The 18,669-nt window shown below is 42.5% G+C and overlaps 1 pseudogene across 1 annotated transcript in view; it reads left to right on the forward strand.

Moving 5' to 3' along the window:
* Positions 1-9,148: 9,148 nt before the first annotated feature.
* LOC311112644 (rho guanine nucleotide exchange factor 11-like) overlaps positions 9,149-18,669 on the forward strand; it is a 40,391-nt pseudogene continuing 30,870 nt past the window's right edge. Inside the window, exons 1-3 of the transcript XR_014615927.1 lie at positions 9,149-9,215; positions 9,502-9,567; positions 10,034-10,197. The product of XR_014615927.1 is annotated as a rho guanine nucleotide exchange factor 11-like (transcript). The remainder of the gene's footprint in view (positions 9,216-9,501; positions 9,568-10,033; positions 10,198-18,669) is intronic.

Raw genomic sequence — 18,669 nt, forward strand, 5'->3', positions numbered from 1 at the left:
CACATCTGGATAACCCTGTGCCAGCTCCTCGGAGAGAGACTGGTCACTTTTATCCAATACCTCCAATACGGGTATCACCTTTCCTCCGGAAATATCGTTGCCCATTATAAATGTCACACCTTTTACTGGCAACATAGGACGTACTCCAACTCTGAACAATCCACTGACTAACTCAGAGTGTACGTTCACAAAGTGCAATGGCACGGGGACGAATCCCATTTCAATTCTTTGTACTAACGCACTGGAACCACAATATGTATTATTGGACAAGGGCAACACATCAGATAGTATGAACGACTGCGCCGCACCAGTATCTCTGAGGATTCTAACTGGACGCTGAGACGCTTCGTCATCTGATATGGAAACAAACCCCTCAAAAATGAACGGTTCATAACTGTGATCTGGGACTGGGACAGGGACTTTCAAACCACATTCACTATGAGGCCTCTGTCTTGATTCTGGCCTTATAACCGTACAAATCAGCCCAACACCCGTTGGCAGCCTGGCATGCTGAGGCATCCCCTGTTTGCGTTTAAGCACAAAGCAATCATTAACCATATGTCCCACCTTATGACAATAGAAACAGTGACGCACATCTTTTGGGCGTGCTGGATGTACTGCTGGCCGACTAGGACTAAAAGTTATCAACTGCGCGGCCCTGCTCTCCGTACGAGCCGAAAACACACTCTTATGCGTCAACACAAACTCGTCTGCCAATACAGACGCTTCCGACAGTGAGGATACTTTCTGTTCGTTCAGATAAACTACAATGCGTTCGGGTAAGCAATTTTTAAACTCTTCTAACAAGATTAACTCCCGTAGAGAGTTAAAATCAGTTACCTTACTAGCACTGTGCCATTTGTCAAACAGATCTCCTTTGTCTCTAGCAAACTCCACATAAGTCTGAGTAGGATACTTTTTATGAGACCTAAATCTCTGTCGATATGCCTCAGGAACAAGCTCATAGGCACGAAGAACAGTAGCTTTGACACGTCATAATTAAATCTGTCTTCAAGAGGTAGCGCTGACAGAACCTCTTGGGCTTTACCTGTTAATTTACACTGAAGTAATAGGCACCATACCTCGTCGGGCCATTTCAATGCTACCGCTATACGTTCAAAAACACTGAAATAGGAATCAACCTCTGACTCCCTAAACACAGGTACCAAGGTGATCTGTCTACTAATATCAAAAGTAGCAGACGACACAGCTGGTGAGGATGGCTCACTAGCAGGCATAGTATGAGCAGAGACTAACCTCGCTGTTTCGGCCTCCAGTTCCATTTTACGCATCTCCAGTTCCATCTTACGCGTCTCCAGTTCTTGATCAAGCCTACGCGTCTCCAGTTCTGCCTCCAGCTTACGCGTCTCCTGTTCTGCCTCCAGCTTACGCGTCTCCTGTTCTGCCTCCAGCTTACGCGTCTCCTGTTCTGCCTCCAGCTTACGCGTTTCCAGCTTGTCTTGCCTGATTTGTGCCCGCTCTTCCGCCTCCATTTGGAGCCGTGTCGAGCGGACATCCATCCTAGCATCACTGTCGGACAGTGGGGAGAGTGGGTCAAAACGGGGCAATGTGGCTGGAGCCTTAGCCTCGTCCTCAGACACCGACGGGCTTACAGGAGCAGCAACCACATCCCCTACAGGAGCAGCAGGGTCAGGCGGCGGTAACTCAAGCACTCGCTCGTTCAATAATATCTCTAACACTGCTTTCCTAACTTCTGCTTTCACTAAAACCCTTGATATGGGTACAGAAAAGTGGTCAGCCAAAGCCTGTAGATCCACTCTACGGCAATTCTCAAAAACCTCCCACGTAGGGTTTTCCAAAAATGCATCCAACTCAAAAGTAGCCATCCTAAACTAACACGAGCCGACAAATACTGAACAAAAAAAAAACAGGTAGTTACAGCTGCCAAGCTCAACACTGAAACAGACACTACACTAATTTGCATGAGTAACACGGGTATCAATGAGAATAATCCCGGAAGAGCCCCCACATTATGTTACGAACCCCGTGGGGTGGATGGACAAGAGACCCGTAACATAATTCATGCAAATTAGAATCGTGACATGAAACAGTGAGAACAAAAACTACACGACAACCATAAACTACCGTCAAACATAAAAGGTTTATTTTTGAACACACGGTAAAGGTTTGGGGAAAAAGGGCTGAGCAGGACCCAAGAAATGAAACAATAGTGTAAAAAAAAACTAAACTGATCTTGCCTGCCTCAAGAACCGCTAAGCTACTGCTAATCATACAAACATTACAGTGGGTGGTCCGCTCAGGTCTAACTAGTGTTTTTAGACAGTTCTCTTCCTACGGGTAATGTGCGCCCAAGGGCAACTTGCTTAAATTCCCCTTTTCCCAGAAACACAAAGTTACCAAAACAGAGCAACCAGCAAATGAGTGAGTACACAAAACACAGGACACCACAGTATCCATACGGAAAATAGTCTCTAACAAAGTTACCAAACAGAGTAACCAGCAAATGAGTGCGTACACAAAACACAGGACACCACAGTATCCATACTCACATACGGAAAATAGTCTCTAACAACAAACACAACTGACCGGCTTTTAAACAATGGGATGTGTGATTGAAAAACCAGAAACAGGTGATGCAATGCAGAGGAATGTCCACTGATTGGTCCACCTCAGCAATCAGCAGACACCCCAACGACCACCAACCAGGAACATACAGGACACCTGTGATTAGGGAGAGGAAAAACACAAAAAGACACAGGATACCTGTATCCGTAACAGTGCTTGCTCCATTATAGCTTCTGCTATAGCAGCAGCTTCATCCAAACGTTCCTTTCTTTCAGCCTGGAACATGATGGTGTTCTATGTTTTGCTCTAACACCCCCACAAGTGTCACAGGACTCATCTGAAGGTAACTGGTACCGGTTTAAAAGGGAATGGAAGTATGGAGGTAGTTTTGTGCCTACCCAGGGGTTAAATATGTGTCAAAAAAATATGTGTCAACTTGCACCTTGTCACAGAAGGGCTATTGCAGCAGACGACCACACCGGATTCCACTCCTATCAGCTAAACACAAGAAGAAGTGGCTCCAGTGGGCACGCCATCACCAACACTGGACAATTGAGGAGTGGAAAAGCATAGCCTGATCCAATGAATCTCAGTTCCTGTTGCATCATGCTGATTGCAGTCAGGATTTGGCATAAGCAGCATGAGTCCATGAACCCATCCTGCCTGAAATCAACGGTATATAGGCTGGTGGCGGTGGTGTACCAATCTGCAGCAACTGCGTGATGCCATCGTGTCAGCATGGACCAACATCCCTGTGGAATGTTTTTGACTTATAGAATCCATGGTCCGAAGAATTGAAGCTGTTCTGAAGGCAAAGGGGGGTCCGACCCGGTACTAGATGTGTGTGTGTGTGTGTGTGTGTGTGTGTGTGTGTGTGTGTGTATATACAGTTGAAGTCGGAAGTTTACATACACGTTTACATCAACTTGTTTTTCAACCACTCCAGAAATGTATTGTTATAAAACTATAGTTTTGGCAAGTAGGTAAGGACATCTACTTTGTGCATGACACAAGTAATTTCTCCAACAATTGTTTACAGACAAATTATTTCACTTATAATTCACTGTATCACAATTCCAGTGGGTCAGAAGTTTACATACACTAAGTTGACTGTGCCTTTAAACAGCTTGGAAAATTCAAGAAAATGATGTCATGGCTTTAGAAGCTTCTGATAGGCTAATTGACATTATTTGAGTCAATTGGAGGTGTACCTGTGGATGTATTTCAAGGCCTGCCTTCAAATTCAGTGCTTCTTTGCTTGACATCATGGGAAAATGAAAAGAAATCAGCCAAGACCTCAGAAAAACAATTGTAGACCTCCACAAGTCTGGTTCATCCTTGGGAGCAATTTCCGAACGCCTGAAGGTACCATGTACAAACAATAGTATGCAAGTATAAACACCATGGGACCACGCAGCCGTCATACCGCTCAGGAAGGAGACGCATTCTGTCTCCTAGAGATGAACATACTTTGGTGTGAAAAGTGCGAATCAATCCCAGAACAACAGCAAAGGACCTTGTGAAGATGCTGGAGGAAACAGGTACAAAAGTATCTATACCCACAGTAGAACGAGTCCTATATCGACAAAACCTGAAAGGCCGCTCAGCAAGGAAGAAGCCACTGCTCCAAAACCGCCATAAAAAAGCCAGACTACGGTTTGCAACTGCAGATGGGGACAAAGTTCGTACTTTTTGGAGAAATGTCCTCTGGTCTGATTAAACAAAAATAGAACTGTTTGGCCATAATGACCATCATTATGTTTGGAGTAAAAAGGGGACTGCTTGCAAGCCGAAGAACACCATCCCAACCGTGAAGCACGGGGGTGGCAGCATCATGCTGTGGGGGTGCTTTGCTGCAGGAGGGACTGGTGCACTTCACAAAATCGTTGGCATCATGAGGAAGGAAAATGATGTGGATATATTGAAATAACATCTCAAGACATCAGTCAGGAAGTTAAAGCATGGTCGCAAATGGGTCTTCCAAATGGACAATGACCCCAAGCATACTTCCAAAGTTGTGGCAAAATGGCTTAAGGACAACAAAGTCAATGTATTGGATTGGCCATCACAAAGCCCTGACCTCAATCCTATAGAAAATGTGTGGGCAGAACTGAAAAAGTGTGTGCGAGCAAGGAGGCCTACAAACCTGACTCATTTACACCAGCTCTGACAGGAGGAATGGGCCACAATTCACCCAACTTATTGTGGGAAGCTTGTGGAAGGCTACCCAAAACGTTTGACCCAAGTTAAACAATTTAAAGGCAATGCTACCAAATACTAATTGAGTGTATGTAAACTTCTGACCCACTGGGAATGTGAAATAAATCATTCTCTCTAATATTATTCTGACATTTTACATTCTTAAAATAAAGTGGTGATCCTAACTGACCTAAGACAGGAAATTGTTACTAGGATTAAATGTCAGGAATTGTGAAAAACTGAGTTTAAATGTATTTGGCTAAGGTGTATGTAAACTTCTGACTTCAACTGTATATACAGTACCATTCAAAAGTTTTAGAACACCTACTCATTCAAGGGTTTTTCTTTATTTTTACTATTTTATACATTGTGGAATAATAGTGAAGACATCAAAACTATGAAATAACACATATGGAATCATGTAGTAACCAACAAAGTGTTAAACAAATCAAAATATGTATTCTTCAAAGTAGCCACCCTTTGCCTTAATGACAGCTTTGCACACTCTTGGCATTCTCTCAACCAGCTTCATGAGGAATGCTTTTCCAACAGTTTTGATGAGTTCCCACATATACTGAGCACTTGTTGGCTGCTTTTCCTTCGCTCTGCGGTCCAAGTCATCCCAAACCATCTCAATTGGGTTGAGGTTGGGTGATTGTGGAGGCCAGGTCATCTGATGCAGCACTCCATCACGCTCCTTCTTGGTCAAATAGCCCTTACACAGCCTGGGTCATTGTTCTGTTGAAAAACAAATGATAGTCCCACTAAGCGCAAAACAGATGGGATGGTGGATTGCTGCAGAATGCTGTGGTAGCCATGCTGGTTAAGATTGCCTTGAATTCTAAATAAATCACCAACATTGGCACCAGCAAAGCACCGCCACACCATAACACCTCCTCCTCCATGCTTCACGGTGGGTACCACACATGCGCAGATCATCCGTTCACCTACTCTGCGTCTCACAAAGACCCATAACTAACGATGTTGTTCTTCTGTTAGCTGCGCCATGCGACAACCAGTTGAGCGCTGCATGCTCTTGCTCTCTGATATTTTTATTTTATTTTTATTTTTAGTCATTTAGCAGACGTTCTTATCCAGAGCGACTTACAGGAGCAATTAGGGTTAAGTGCCTTGCTCAAGGGCACATCGACAGATTCTTCACCTAGTCGGCTCGGGGATTAGAACCAGCGACCTTTCGGTTACTGGCACAACGCTCTTAACCACTAAGCTACATGCCGCCCCAACATTCTGCTGGAACTAGTCTGTGAACATGTGAATATATATTTCACGTAATCTGTGTTTGTGTAGGCTACTTTGTGGATGAGTTCTCTGTTGTACTAAATAATTGATACAGTGTATACCTCCACTACACTACTTTGATACGCGTCAGTGGGGATTAAAACCTTTTCCTGTAGTCGAATGAAAAAGCTCCCTCTAGTGGCCTCATGGGTGGAAATGTATTAATATTTTCATAATTGAGTACCACAGTATGAGTCATAATACCCATACAACTTAACGGTAAAACCCGGAAATGGTTCCAATTGTTTTTCCGCTATACATTTTTTCGTAGGGGATTTTAGAACTTCATATAAGGTCTGTGTTTTGTGTAGGCTTACCCTGGCGTGACGTTTTGATAACCGGGCAAATCTCTCTTGGACAAGTTAACTTTTATCAATATATTCGCCTGTAATTACCCCCCCCCCCCCCCCCCCCCCACAATATTAAATGCTTATTAGCAGCTAATGTGGCTATCATACAGAACTATACATCTTGTCGCAAGCTTTGACGTAATCACTCAAGTTGCAGGGTGGGAAAAACCTCCATATTTCTCCATGCAAACTCTTATCAACAAGTATTAAGCAACCTAGCAAGTAGATATTGTAGCCTTTTTAGTTTCTCGTGTAAATAATTGATATTGTGTATTTCTCATGTGTATTCTTGTTTAACATTTTTAAAATTACCTATCTAGCTACCTAAGCATTTTTTTATTACTCAAATGTTTTGAATTACCCTCACCTTTGTAGCTAACTAGTTAACCTTAGGTCTTTCCATCGATCAGAAGCAAGGATGGTTCTGTGCTATGTACCGGATTATAACCACTACTCCAATAAACACACATGAGCATTTTATCATTTTCCAACCTCTGTAAGTGAGAGGCATCACTTGAGCTGTGTGATACGGTAATTCCTGTTTGCTAGCTGCTAACAAGCTATTTTGGTTAGGTCAAAGATCTGTGGTTAGCTAGATGCTTTTGAAAATTAGCTGGATAACCACCGACTGTAGTTACGTGTACAACGCTTGTTACCTTCTTTACAATTAAAAAGAAAACCAGCATAGGCTAGCATAATGACTGTTGTGACTTTATTATTGACAAGTCATTTGTGAGCAAGCCAGTTAGTTAACATTAGCTCACGGTTTGTGTAGTCATACTTTATCACGTGGTGACATGCTAGCTAGCTAATGTTAGCCCACCAGGGCAGGGATATATCTAGCTAAATATCGCCCAGTGGGCTAGCTAGTTAGGCACCTTGGTTGGCTAGTTGGCTACATTAGCTAGCTAACATTGCACCATATCTCACCATGGTGTAGTTGGACTTTCCTGACAGGCGGTGACAGGCGAATGTGCCTAACATTAGCGATTAGTGCTAACTAGCTAACGTTAAATATCTTTCAAATTTTTTTACAATTTACATTTTTGTCATTTAGCAGACGCTCTTATCCAGAGCGACTTACAGTTAGTGAGTGCATACATTATTTTTCTATTTTTCATACCCCCGTGGGAATCGAACCCACAACCCTGGCGTTGCAAACGCCATGCTCTACCAACTGAGCTAAATCCCTGCCGGCCATTCCCTCCCCTACCCTAGACGACGCTGGGCCAATTGTGCGCCGCCCCATGGGTCTCCCAGTCACGGCTGGCTACGACAGAGCCTGGATTCGAACCAGGATCTCTAGTGGCACAGCTAGCACTGCGGTGGAGTGCCTTAGACCACTGCGCCACTCGGTGGACTAGCTAGCATGTCACCACACGTGGGGTCTGGGGAAAAGTCTGACTACACAAACAATGAGCAAACGTAACTAGCTAACTAAAGATTAGCTAAATATTCCTGCACTGGTGGGCTAACATTAGCTACATTGTCACCACGTGAAAAAGTGTGACTACACGAACAGTGAGCTAACGTTAACTTGCTGGCTAGCTAGCTCACAAAGGACTTGTGGGCTGTTTTCCCATACAAAACACAAACGGTTTTGTTCCACAAGTGCATCTGTTGTACATGACTAATCAAATGACCTGTGAAGTCAGTTATACATTGGAAATTAAGCTAGCCCGAGGCTAGTACTTTTCAGACTGGGCTAGTAGACAATGTTCCAAACTAGCCTGACACAGCAATGAAATGGCTAGTAGAAAATGTGCCAAACTAGCCTGACACAGCAGTGACATTTTCCCTATACAAAATTCCTTATGCTCCATCCCTGCATGTCAGTCCCTTTCAGACGATCCACCTATCACTGTTGGTCCTCCTCAGTGACCTCACAGCTGAGGATTTTAACTTTCCTTTGGAGAATTAGAATCAGAAGTACAGTCGTATAGCTCATCGTAATACTTCACCTCTTCGGGAAAATAGTACCCTAGCCTGTTCTGATCATCTAGTTGAGCATTACAGGTAATTACTCCATTCTAGCAGAAATGTCCCATCCACATAGTAGGATTTTAGATGTGCAGATAGACCAAAGCCCAGTCTATTTTACTGTTACTATAGTAAAGTCTGTGGGTTATGGTATTTTAATATAGATGTTACCATTTTAGTAATCAACTTAGATAGCTAGTAAAAGTAACTTTTTTTTTCTTTCAAACGGGCGGACCGGAAAACCAGTGACAAAACTCGGGTCTGCAGCTGCCATTTTCCGGTGGGAAAGAGAAATGGCCGTGTGTTTACCAGACAAGGTAGCTCATCCACCATGGCAGAAGAGGAAGATCCAGACTGTTGATTGAGAAACATGAACAAACAATGAGACATGAGGATTGGGTGTTGAGAGACCACTTGTCACATTGTCCAAGGTGGGTTTGTGTTATGATAAACAATGTGTTTTCTGTCCAGATAAAGATGGTGATACAGCATTGAAAAATACCTACCACTTACTAAATGTATCTTTGTTTTCCAGTCCAACAGGAGTGCATCCTTCAGGCCAGTGTTTCCCAACCCTGGTCCTCGAGTACCCTCAACACTACACATTTTTGTTGTAGCCCTGGACAAACACACCTCATTCAGCTCACTGAGAGCTTGATGATTAGTTGACAAGTTGAATCAGGTGTGCTTGTCCTGGGTTAAAATAAAAATGTGTACTGTTGGGGGTACTCGAGGACCAGGGTTGGGAAACACTGCCTCAGACCATTCGGTGCATGGACATCCTGTGCCAGTGTGATCCGGTTGTGGAGACCACAGCACATCGAGCCTGTGGACGAACAGGTCAGTAACTCATCAAATATGATACAATATTGGTCCTCTGTAGCTCAGCTGGTAGAGCACGGCGCTTGTAACGCCAAGGTAGTGGGTTCGATCCCCGGGACCACCCATACACAAAAATGTATGCACGCATGACTGTAAGTCGCTTTGGATAAAAGCGTCTGCTAAATGGCATATTTTATTTTATTTTTTTATTGTGTAAAACATTGAATCTGTAGCTGCATCGACATTTTGGCTTTATGTCCCCTTTCCCCATGTTTTAGACATGAGGTGTGATGTGGAACATCAGGCTCACCCCACGAGAAGCAGTGCATGATCAACGCCACCCTCAGCAAGGAGATCTGCTGGAAGTCATGTACTCTCTTTCTTACTCTGAGCATAAGACATAATTTAAACATAACAGATATAAATTCCCACTGTGCCCATGATAAAATGCAATGTGAATTGTGTTGGACTATTGAATGAAACTGTGAGAAGATGCACTCAGACCAGCCTTTGTGATTGAACTACATTACTTTAGTTGGCTGGTTTGAGCAAAACTTCAATGTAATATAACCTATTCTGGGAGCCTATTGTTTGTGTATCATCTTATTCATTGTTCACTTGTTTTTCAACAATGTCAGGTATAGGCAGGGATGACTGGGGCCTTCAGCAAGTAATAATTAATAATTTGAACATCACATATATAAATTCCCACTGTGCCCATGATAAAGTTAAATACATTACTTTAGTTGGCTGCATTGAGCAAAACTATTCTGGGAGTCTAGTGTGTGTATGAACTTTGTGCAATATTTTTGGACCATTGGCTTCCCTGAAAACAGGTACTGACAGGAGGAGCAATATGAGTCTGTCAGAGGTCATCACGCTGGATGGGGATGGTGATGGAGGCTTTGGTGGTCCACACAACGAAGAAGCAGATGTCCCTTCCAGTGATGTGGAGCTGACCTTGGACCTGGTGCCAGTGAGGATGGTCTTCACAGAGGCTGTAAGACCCTCCCTCCGCCTGGATATAGAAATCCTTCAACTTCACTGCCTCTTCAATGATAAGGTCCCTTGCACCATAGGGACACTTGACCTCCACCACTGCTGTAGTGCCCACAACACCCCATCCAACGACTGATCTGAATACCTTTTTTAACAGCGATGGAGTAACGCGCTTGGCCCTGACCACTGCTCCATAATTGCTGGCCGTCAACCTTCCTCTCCTCATGGTGTGCCAGTTGGGGTTGGTGCGATGTCCAACTGTTGCCTGCCGTATAGCCTCCTGCTGCTCCACCGACAGCGCCACGCCAGCCAGGATGCCTGCATGCCCCTGTACCTTGTTTTTTAACAATGTCCGGTACAGACAGGGATTACAGCAGTTGTTCTGGCTCAAGTTCAAGGAGACCTGCCATTCCACTGAACCTGCCCCAGAGACGGTTCCTTAGCCACTGAAGATCCTCCCCTGTGGGCTCAAGGACACAGGGTTGTAGTCTTTGGCCGGATACAGGTCCTCCACTGACTGCACCTGGTTGGGCACGGCTGGCTTCCTCCACTCGCATTCCACATCCGTACAGCCGATATTGTGAACCGCCAAAATAGGCTGCATGTCTACACTTATGACCTCCACGGAGGCATTTGCATGTGGTAGAGTGAATTCCCTGGTCACCTATAGAGTCCTGCCAAGAGGAAGGATGTTAAGTGCCACATGCCTTTCAATTAATGACTATGAACACCTTGAAATGCATTTGTTGTAAGACATGCTATATAAATAAAGTTAGATTTGATTGATGACATTACAGCTGCAGAATATTAATAAACTGTAATTTTCACAAGGACAAGTGCAGTTTTTCCATAAACCTGTAATAGATAACTAGGGATTTTATCACTTGACATATACATCATATAGTGGGAAGGATCCTATAAATCAAGACTGTATGAATGCATGTACCACTCCGAATAAATAAGTACTGTTCTTTGAAGACTTGTCTCTGGTCATGACACTATATTACAGGCTAGATGTGTAAACAAAGTCAATTTTGAACGGAAAGACAGCTGTTGAATATTTAAATATTTAAATATTTTTCAATAAACTTTTAGACCGCATCATAGTACTGAGACTGCACTCGTGAAGGTGGTAACTGTCTTTTTAATGGCATCAGACCAAGGCTCTGCATCTATCCTCGTGCTCCTAGACCTTAGTGCCACTTTTGACACCATCGATCACCACATTATTTTGGAGAGATTGGAAACCCTAATTGGTCTACACGGACAAGTTCTTGCCTGGTTCAGATCTTATCTGTAAGAAAGATAGCAGGTCATCTCTTAGGATGGTCTGACAAATCAATTGTACGGTTCGGTGTTTCTCAAGGTTCCGTTTTTGGACCACTATTGTCTTCACTATATATATATATATATATATATATATACAGTGGGGAGAACAAGTATTTGATACACTGCTGATTTTGCAGGTTTTCCTACTTACAAAGCATGTAGAGGTCTGTAATTTTTATCATAGGTACACTTCAACTGTGAGAGACGGAATCTAAAACAACAATCCAGAAAATCACATTGTATGATTTTTAAGTAATTAATTTGCATTTTATTGCATGACATAAGTATTTGATACATCAGAAAAGCAGAACTTAATAGTTGGTACAGAAACCTTTGTTTGCGAGGTGAGATCTTGCATGGAGCCCCAGACCGAGGGTGATTGACCGCCATCTTGAACTTCTTCCATTTTCTAATAATTGCGCCAACATTGTTGCCTTCTCACCAAGCTGCTTGCCTATTGTCCTGTAGCCCATCCCAGCCTTGTGCAGGTCTACAATTTTATCCCTGATGTCCTTACACAGCTCTCTCGTCTTCGCCATTGTGGAGAGGTTGGAGTCTGTTTGATTGAGTGTGTGGACAGGTGTCTTTTATACAGGTAACGAGTTCAAACAGGTGCAGTTAATACAGGTAATGAGTGGAGAACAGGAGGGCTACTTAAAGAAAAACGAACAGGTCTGTGAGAGCCGGAATTCTTACTGGTTGGTAGGTGATCAAATACTTATGTCATGCAATAAAATGCAAATTAATTACTTAAAAATCATACAATGTGATTTTCTGGATTGTTGTTTTAGATTCCGTCTCTCACAGTTGAAGTGTACCTATGATAAAAATGACAGACCTCTACATGCTTTGTAAGTAGGAAAACCTGCAAAATCGACAGTGTATCAAATACTTGTTCTCCCCACTGTGTGTATATATATATACAGTGGGGAAAAAAAGTATTTAGTCAGCCACCAATTGTGCAAGTTCTCCCACTTAAAAAGATGATAGAGGCCTGTAATTTTCATCATAGGTACACGTCAACTATGACAGACAAAATGAGAAAAAATATTCCAGAAAATCACATTGTAGGATTTTAAATGAATTTATTTGCAAATTATGGTGGAAAATAAGTATTTGGTCAATATCAAAAGTTTCTCAATACTTTGTTATATACCCTTTGTTGGCAATGACACAGGTCAAACGTTTTCTGTAAGTCTTCACAAGGTTTTCACACACTGTTGCTGGTATTTTGGCCCATTCCTCCATGCAGATCTCCTCTAGAGCAGTGATGTTTTGGGGCTGTCGCTGGGCAACACGGACTTTCAACTCCCTCCAAAGATTTTCTATGGGGTTGAGATCTGGAGACTCCAGGACCTTGAAATGCTTCTTACGAAGCCACTCCTTCGTTGCCCGGGTGGTGTGTTTGGGATCATTGTCATGCTGAAAGACCCAGCCACGTTTCATCTTCAATGCCCTGGCTGATGGAAGGAGGTTTTCACTCAAAATCTCACGATACATGGCCCCATTCATTTTTCCTTTACACGGATCAGTCGTCCTGGTCCCTTTGCAGAAAAACAGCCCCAAAGTATGATGTTTTCACTCCCATGCTTCACAGTAGGTATGGTGTTCTTTGGATGCAACTCAGCATTCTTTGTCCTCCAAACACGACAAGTTGAGTTTTTACCAAAAAGTTCTATTTTGGTTTCATCTGACCATATGACTTTCTCCCAATCCTCTTCTGGATGCACTCTAGCAAACTTCAGACGGGCCTGGACATGTACTGGCTTAAGCAGGGGGACACGTCTAGCACTGCAGGATTTGAGTCCCTGGCGGCGTAGTGTGTTACTGATGGTAGGCTTTGTTACTTTGGTCCCAGCTCTCTGCAGGTCATTCACTAGGTCCCCCCGTGTGGTTCTGGGATTTTTGCTCACCGTTCTTGTGATCATTTTTAACCCACGGGGTGAGATCTTGCGTGGAGCCCCAGATCGAGGGAGATTATCAGTGGTCTTGTATGTCTTCCATTTCCTAATAATTGCTCCCACAGTTGATTTCTTCAAACCAAGCTGCTTACCTATTGCAGATTCAGTCTTCCCAGCCTGGTGCAGGTCTACAATTTTGTTTCTGGTGTCCTTTGACAGCTCTTTGGTCTTGGCCATAGTGGAGTTTGGAGTGTGACTGTTTGAGGTTGTGGACAGGTGTCTTTTATACTGATAACAAGTTCAAACAGGTGCCATTAATACAGGTAACGAGTGGAGGACAGAGGAGCCTCTTAAAGAAGAAGTTACTGGTCTGTGAGAGCCAGAAATCTTGCTTGTTTGTAGGTGACCAAATACTTATTTTCCACCATAATTTGCAAATAAATTCATTAAAAATCCTACAATGTGATTTTCTGGATTTTCTTTTCTCAATTTGTCTGTCATAGTTGACGTGTACCTATGATGAAAATTACAGGCCTCTCTCATATTTTTAAGTGGGAGAACTTGCACAATTGGTGGCTGACTAAATACTTTTTTGCCCCACTGTATATATATATATATATATATATATATATATATATATACATTCTCTACTTCAACTTTCACTGCTATGCAGACGACACACAGCTGTACATTTCAATGAAACATGGTGAAGCCCCAAAATTACCTACCCTGGAAGCATGTGTCTCAGACATAAGGAAGTGGATGGCGGCAAATGTTTTAATTTTAAACTCGGACAAAACAGAGATGCTAGTTCTAGGTCCCAAGAAACAAAGACATCTGCTGTTGGATCTGACAATTAATATTGATGGTTGTACAGTCGTCTCAAATAAAACTGAAGGACCTCGGCGTTACTCTGGACCCTGATTTCTCTTTTGACGAACATATCAAGCTTTTTTCCATATTCGTAACGTTGCAGAAATCGGAAACTTTTTGCCCAAAAACGATGCAGAAAAGCTCATCCATGCTTTTGTCACTTCTAGACTGGACTACTGCAATGCTTTACTCTCCGGCTAAAGCACTAAATAAACTTCAGTTAGTGCTAAACACGGCTGCTAGAATCTTGACTAGAACCAAAACATTTTATCATATTACTCCAGTGCTAGTCTGGCCACTCTACTACAAAGGCCTGATTAGTGGAGTACTGCAGAGATGGTTGTCCTTCTGGAAGGTTCTCCCATCTCCACAGAGGAACCCTGGAGCTCTGTCAGAGTGACCATTGGGTTCTTGGTCACTTCCCTGACAAAGGCCCTTCTCCCCTGATTGCTCAGTTTGGCCGGGCTCTAGGAAGCTCTAGGAAGAGGCTTGGTGGTTCCAAACATCTTCCATTTAATAAGGGTGGAGGCCACTGTGTTCTTGGGGACCTTCAATGCTGCAGAAATCTTTGGGTACCCTTCCACAGATCTGTGCCTCGACACAATCCAGTCTCAGAGCTCTACGAACAGTTCCTTCCACCTCATGGCTTGGTTTTTACTCTGACATGCACTGTCAACTGTGGGACCTTATATAGACAGGTGTGTGCCTTTCCAAATCATGTCCAATCAATTGAATTTACCACAGGTGGATTCCAATCAAGTTCTAGAAACATCTCAAGGATGATCAATGGAAACAGGATGCACCTGAGCTCAATTTCATGTCTCATAGCAAAGGGTTTGAATACTTATGTAAATAAGGTAGTTCTGTTTTATATTTGTAATACATTTGCAAAAATTTCAAAAATACATTTCACTTTCTCATTATGGGGTATTGTGTGTAGATTGATGAGGAAAAACAGAAATTTATACATTTTAGAATAAGGCTGCAATGTCACAAAATGTGGAAAAAGTAAAGTGGTCTGAATACTTTCCGAATGTACTGTATGATGTTGTTAGCTGATACTTAAAATACCAACCCAGGCGCTGTAAGAAATGACCTGCGTCAGCAACGCCTAGGCACAGGAATACGCCCTTTGTCTGCAACTGTAACTGGGGGCTGAACCAGGACACAACGTTTTGGAACGTTTAGATATACAGTATTCGTTAACATGCCTCGCCGACATGTAGAACAAGGTTTCATTGTCGGTTCTATTTGTTTTTGAATTTATTATGGATCCCCATTAGCTCTCCCTGGGGTCCAGTAAAATTAAGGCAGTTATACCATTTTAAAAACATTACAATACCTTCACAACACATTAAGTGTGTGCCCTCAGGCTACTACTCTACTACCACATATCTAAATCAAATCAAATTTTATTTGTCACACACGTGTTTAGCAGATGTTTTTGCGGGTGTAGCGAAATGCTTGTGCTTCTAGCTCCGACAGTGCAGTAATATTTAACAAGTAATATCTAACAATTTCACAACATATACCCAATACACACAAATCTAAGTAAGGAATGGAATTAACAATATATACATATATGGGCGAGGAATGACAGAGCGGCATGGACTAAGATACAGTAGAATATTATAGAAAACAGTATATATATATATATGAGATGAGTAATGCAAGATATGTAAACATTATTAAAGTGACTAGTGTTCAATTTCTTAAAGTGGCCAGTGATTTCTATAGGTAGCAGCAGCCGTTAATGTGCTAGTGATGGCTATTTAACAGTCTGATGGCCTTGAGATAGAAGCTGTTTTTCAGTCTCTCGGTCCCAGCTTTGATGCACCTGTACTAACCTCGCCTTCTGGATGATAGTGGGGTGAACAGGCAGTGGCTCGGGTGGTCAATGTCCTTGATGATCTTTTTGGCCTTCTTGTGACATCGGGTGCTGTAGGTGTCGGGTGCTGTAGGTGAACACAAAATCAATGTGTAGGTGTGTGTATAGTGCGTATGTTATCGTGTGTGTATGCATGTGTCTGTGTTTATTCATGGCAACGTTCAACAACGATTGGCACCTGAACATGTCCCACGTGTGGAGAAGTGGTGGAAGCTCACCAAGGGGATGTTGGTGTTCTGATGGGGACGCATCTTCTGATGGAACAAACCGTTAATCCGTTTCTTGCCTCTCATCAGAGAGCATGCCTCCTATAGATCTGACTGCACCAATGCAAAGGTAATTTCCAGCCCGATACACTGTTCTTTTAATAACATTAATAAAGAACAAATTATACAAAACGTTTTACCTGTTCATTGACTATTGATACAATACCGGTAATTCTGATGAATTCTGTATGGACTGTTGCAATACTGGAGTCTGACCAGTTGGTGGCGTCTTTGTCTTGCTCTTGGGACATGGTGTGATATCCATACACAACTATCAAATACTGTCTGGGAGAGGACTAGCTAGCTACTGGATTTAGATTGGTGGAGAACAACATAATATGGAACATCGGTTTAAAGGCTGCAGTTAAATACATGAACATATTAATGCAATCATAAATGTGGATTAATCGGAGAATGCGAGGAAATATGGGACAATGGGATCTCACCTCATGGAATGCACCAGTTTGATCATATGAAGCAAGTTGTTTGGAAAGGAGAGACGTTGCCTGCATCTATCAAGCTACGACGAATCGAATGGACTGTCTTTCGAGAAAGAAATGCATGCAAGTTTAATGAACACATTGTACGAATAAGAGGGTACTGGACATATTATTACATTCCAGAGGGATAACTGGCCTCAGATGGCGTTTCAGATGCTAGTTTGCTAATGCATTTGAGTGGCAGGCTAATTTAGCTTCAGCTAGACCCATGTCGCGTCAGCTTCATAGCAGAAGAGAACGCACTTGTGCCCATTCACAGAGCTCACGTCATGTCGCGGATAGCATTCGGTCTCTATCAGAATAAGTTAGCTAGTATGTAGCCAGACATTATTTGCTTATCAAAAAACAAATATTCTCTACACAAGTGAGTGCTGCAGTAATAACCGCCATTTGTTGGCAACAGGAGGTGTTTCATTTGCATGAAAACAATGTTTGGCTATAGAGCTTGAAATGGTTGTCAGCCAGCCTTATGGTTATGGCTAACTAGTTAGCAAACTAGCTAACTTGATGTAAAGGGCAACCTAGCTAACTAGTTAACTAGTCAGCTAGCAAACCTCACTGCATATTATCCTGGATATCAATAACATCAGCTAGCTAGTCGCTAGTCTGCTTGGGATAGTTTATCGGAAACATTTCATTGCATTATTTACTGACATGCCAACAGCTAGCCCTGGCAAAGTAGCTAACTAACTTTGCATTGCTAACTAGCAATACACAGGCTCCAGCTTCTATCCACACTGGCAAGCTAGTGTTGCAGTGGAACGTCCAGTCAGGTCAGATGCCATTATGTTTACAGCGGATAGCCTTCTCTCAAACAAGTTAGATAACAAACTGGACACTTAGCTAGGTAATCTGCACCAATGTATGTAATTGAACGAGACTGTTTGAATTGTGCAATATCAATGTTGCAGTTTGCCAGCTTCTTGGAATAGTTCATTGGACCACATCGAGCGTTAGCCAAGTTCTAACGCACAGACAAAAATGTACTATTTGTCTTCCAAGAGAGCCACACCAGTAAACTAGCATAAAGGATTCTGTAACTAAATTTAGCTCGCAGGGGATGGAAACCAATTTACTGAGGATAATGAGAGTAGAGTTGTCTAGCTGACGTTAGTTGGCTTAGCAGTGTCAACATGATAAACTAGAGAATATATTTTGACACATTACTTAGATTTGAATGAGATTAAGCTAATGTTGGGATACTAGTTTGAATTACATGTTTGTCATTAGTTTTGGATGCTTGCTAGCTGATGTATCTCAGAAAATAAAGAAAATAGCATTGGAGCTGTTTACATAGATCTCATACAGTGAACCAAGCATCACTGTCACTAATACATAATTGATGAAGTTATTGTGACAGCTATCACTTCCCGGGAAACCCAACAACAACAACAAGCCTTTTACCTTCTCCTTTTTAAAGATAATCTTTATTTTTGTATTTATTTTCATGTTGCTGGTATTGCTATGTAATGACACTTTGTCTTAAGACTCTGAAGGAACACTAGATATTGCACAGTCAGTGGTCCCTGAATCTCATGCATCTTGCTTAAAGGTGGCACCCACCTTAAAGGTGTCCCCCACCCACCAGCTATTTTTAATATTTTCCTGTGGCACTAGATAGTTCTAACACTGAATAAATTCGCCGGGGTCCCTGTTTCAACTGCCTACTGTAAGATACTTGAAGATTGTCTATGAAAACATGAGGAATATGCTCAG

This window comes from Coregonus lavaretus, assembly GCF_964263955.1.
Source record: "Coregonus lavaretus genome assembly, chromosome: 39".
Taxonomy (NCBI): domain Eukaryota; kingdom Metazoa; phylum Chordata; class Actinopteri; order Salmoniformes; family Salmonidae; genus Coregonus; species Coregonus lavaretus.